The sequence below is a fragment of the Puntigrus tetrazona genome, chromosome 21 (assembly GCF_018831695.1).
Source record: "Puntigrus tetrazona isolate hp1 chromosome 21, ASM1883169v1, whole genome shotgun sequence".
Lineage (NCBI taxonomy): Eukaryota > Metazoa > Chordata > Actinopteri > Cypriniformes > Cyprinidae > Puntigrus > Puntigrus tetrazona.
Window position 1 is genome coordinate 18684090 of NC_056719.1, and position 4578 is coordinate 18688667.

A 4578-nucleotide genomic window follows, 5' to 3' on the forward strand; every position below is an offset into this window, starting at 1 on the left:
TAAAATATTACAAAAGGATTACAGTGTAAAAGAATATTACTGTGTAGGCTACATTCATATAAAAATGTAATGATGGACATTCACTGTGTGTATCAGATTTAGCCTGGCACGAGCAGATCGAATCTCGCTTTTTAGCCAACAAATTATGGCATGTATACAGCGAGCCGCCATGATGTGAACACAACCTGCTCTTAAATGAATGGGAGATGAGACTCTGATGGGTTTATTGCACACGCACATTACTTATTAAGAGAACAGGATAACCCATTCTGAGCTTTAAAATAGCAAAAGTGGATTTGGACACGTCCTAAGTGCACCTGCGCCATGCATGTTAGACTTTGCGTTGAGATTATTAAAATAGGCTGTCTTTGCATTTAATAATTAAAGTGAAGCAAGTCAGAGGCGACAGCGGCAAGGAACCAAACCCTTGGGAGAAACCAGGCTCAGACTACAGTTCCAAAGAATGTCTTCTACTGCTAACTCAACCTAGATCTGTTTTTCCACAACGTTCGATGGTTCAGTAAAGAGCGAGTTAATTTACGTTTGGTAACGCAACAAAGCAACTTCATGCAGACGCAGTGTACAACTACTAATGGGAGCACTGAAAGTGATCGGGCAGCTGCTAGAAACCAGCAGCTCAGTGAGCCACGATCTCCAGCAACTAAAGCAGCTTTTCAGAGGGGAAATCATCATAGATGACGGTGACTATAATAACAGCCAACCAGTGGAAAACATATTTTGCGATGTACATAGTCATGGTGTTTGTGAAGTCATTTCCTGGTTACAAACTAAAAAAAAGAAGTCATCACTATAAGTGTGGAAATCACTTACGATACTCACTGTACTGAGAGAATCAATATCAAATAAAAATATTAAAACCAATTGTTGTACCAAATTCTTAAAATGAACGCACAAAACTATAACACTTGTCATAATTAATTTTTTAAGCAAGTGGACCATAAGAGACTCTTACGGTCTTAACAGTAGATGTGGAAGACTGCATTTGCATCTGTTCCTCACGCAAAGCAAACACATGCAAAGCAGATATTCAGATTACAGCACACAAATAAAACCGTTTTTATGATAATTTTATGGTGCATTTGGTGTGTATTTTATGGTCATTTTTAAAGCCAAAGCACTTTCATAAAATCTTTGCACAGCAAACAAAATAATCATTGCATGATAATTATTGGCGTAACTGTTGCAGACATTTTTATAATTTCATAATTCTCTGATGCAGTCTTGTTTAAAATCATGTTAACTTTGAATCGAGAATAAAATGCTGTAATTATGAATGAAAACAGCATTTATTATGCATTATTCTTTTATTCCATCATTTGCTTAATTATCAATGCTAAGATGTCCCCATCTGATAAGAAATAATTTTGGAATTTAAAAAAACTGTAAAAATCACATCTATATAATAGGAAGACAACTTTACTGCAGGTTAAAGGAAGCATACTGTACGCTCTTCCTAAGAAATGATAAGAGCGTGATCTTGTGTAGTCCTGCTAGACGTGCTACACAACCGACCGAAAGGAAAACGTCTAGAAGTTTCCTGCCGAGATTTCAGAGTGCTCTGTGGTTTTAGGATAAGCTTTCATTAAAATCAAACGCATTCAGTTTGGTAGACGCACCAATACAAAATGATTTACTGCATAAATATGTTTTAAAAATATAAAATATATGAATTTTCAAAAAGTTAATAGGACATACTCAGGGGTCTAGATCTGGGGTCACCCAGTTGGGTCCCTGAGGGCCGGTGTCCAGCCGTAATCAAACACACCTGAAGCAGCTAACCAAGCTCTTTCCAGTTGGGTTTTTCCAGGCAAGTTGCAGCTAAACTTCCTATCGTTTATATAGGTTTAGTCTGAATCCATACGGAGAGATATTTACTGCATATACCAATTATCAGACATTCATTACTGTCTTGAGTTTTCACTATGAGAAATTAGTTATGTAATTTTTTATATTTAAAAATACACACAAATGATTTCAAATTGAATCAGATATTTAATGAACATGAAATGGATCTACTAGCCAACATCTGATTGATATGCACTTAACAAAATCATACAGATTCTAATAAGAAAGATTATTTAAAACAGACACGGGTGTGTGAATTAACAAATTATATATTTCCCTTTTTTGGGAATGCAACACAAAATATTTGACGTATTGATGAATACACATTCTCAGCCTCTACAGGGACAGAGCCACCTTATCAATGAATTTGGCCAATCGAACGTCCTTCTTCGACAGACAGTCCTCCACAGTCATGTGTCGATAAAGTAATCTGGACCTGAAAGACAGTCAGAATCAGAACATCAGGCCCTGGCAGATCACTAGGGGTGTTCCTCAGGGCTCTGTTTGGGGGCCTCTACTCTTTATTACTCATGTTGACGGTATCTCTCCCAGCCCAAGCTGGTCCTTTCATGAAGACGTCCACCTACCTCACAGTACGCCGATTTACCAAACCACTACTGCTTATTTCACAAAGAAAATTTCCACTACAGATCGTCAGGATTGTTTTACCAGCACTCACTCCACTTTTCTCACTCGAGCTGACATGAAATGTGAGCTAGTGCACTACGTAGTGCGATTGTTTGTCGTGCAGACGCACCGCTTTCAAAGGCCTGATGCGTGTGGCCTCTCATGTACTTTAAACACGGGCTATTCATGTTAAACATTCGGAAAAACATTATAAACTGCTGCTCAACAGTGAGAAATATGTGGCTGGGTTTGAAGTTATTACCTTGTTATAAACATTGAACCACTCCGGATGATGGTTCATCTTCTCTGCTTGTAGAGCCACTCGACACATGAAGCCGAACGCCTGAGGAAAAGAAAACAGACCTTAGCGCTGGAAGATTTGAACTCATTTAACTCAACTAGCACTCGGTTTAAGCACCGCTTTACTCTAGACACGTTCTCCTCGACTATTAGCTGATCGACGCAAAATAGCGCAGAACCAAAAATGACTGTGTTTTTATTTCAATGAAATGAATGAACTATTATACTTTGGTAATGTGATTTTTAATTAACATTTTGTATTTTAGGGTATATTTTCCCAGGACTGAAGCGTTTATGTCATTACCTGTTATAAATGTTTGAGCACAGACCTGAAAATGTAATTTACAACATGAACTGTCATAAATCTTGAGCGAGCACAACCTTAAGTTCGTCTCTTTTAAAGAAGACACTTGTCAGATTTTTTGCTATTGTGAAAAAGAGAGAAAGGAAAAAATTGAAGCTAAAAAAATATATAGATGTTATAGTCCTTAGGTTTGTTTAAGTTATTGTTATGAAAATGCACAAAAAATGCACTACTTTCAAATTTTAGATGAAAAAAAGGTTTTACTTCATGAATACCTTTAAAAGGGTGTATGCATTATATATTTTCATTAATAAATATAACGAAAGTTAAAAAGTTTATCATGTGTTTTTAATGCATTATACTTTCTGATGATTAAACATAATACTTGCGTATCAGAACAATTCTTCATGAGAGCATATGGTATAATTAATGCATTAAAACTACTTTTATGAGTTACATAAAAGGACTATTTTCCAAAGCATTTTTTACTCCGAAACTGCTTGAAAATCAAGTGTTGTTCCACATCTGACGTCTCGAAAGCAACGGGCTCACAATGAGGTTTTCTTCGGGCACGGGACCAAACGTTTCCACTAAGTGAAATACGCTTGCCATTCATTTCCATTGTGATCATTTTTGACGCACGTTTCTTTCAGGACCATTTAACCTTTTCAAGTCACGTCCCTGATCCTGTGTGTGTGTTCACAAAGAGAATGCCAAAACCTCTACCGTGCTTCGCGCCGTTCCGACAAAGTAATAAATAAACGCTCCTCGTCAAAATTGAATTAGAAACAGCAGAGGGTTAAAAAGCTGCATATTAACTGTGAAGCCAGTCCCTGAGAATACATTATTTTTAATAATATGCAATAACACACCGGGACATTGTGAACAGCTTTGGCAAACAGAGACAGGGATGCAGAGTCCAGCGCAGCAATGGTTTCAGTTTAGAAATCTCACATAGGAAGTCTTAATCTAAATAGCGTGAGTGCGTGAGCTCAGATGTTTAGCCGAGCAAAGATTGGAGGATGACTGAGTTACTGCGTCCTCCAATCAGAGGTTATTCCAGCGGGTCAGATCTCACTCCAGCTAAACCGCCTGCGAGAAAAAAAAAAAAAAAAAAAAAAAACGCACTGGCTATTTCAGAGCAATTTCCCAATGCAATCTCAATTAAGCCTTTAAATACTTCCTTTGCTAATTAAGTCAACTGAACCGCCATTGTACACAAGCCTTCGCAGACAAATCTGTGGGCTTGGCCAAACGCTCTGATAATGAAACAGGAGTAGTAAAAAAAAAAAAAGAGGAGGAGGAAATTACGAGTGTCGTATATTGTAAGTAATTTGGGGGAACACATGATGTAACACAATTGGCTGTTTTATCAAACCGGCTATCAAGCAAACCGTCCTGTTATCCATTTAAAGTGATTGACAAAATCCTGCAACTCGACTCCTTTGGCAATTTAAGAGCGCGGTCTGCTTTTGCTCAGC

At 37.6% G+C, this 4578-nt stretch overlaps 1 pseudogene; it reads right to left on the bottom strand.

Annotated features, from left to right (window-relative positions):
* Positions 1–2000: 2000 nt before the first annotated feature.
* Positions 2001–4578, bottom strand: part of LOC122326920 — a 15005-nt pseudogene continuing 12427 nt past the window's right edge.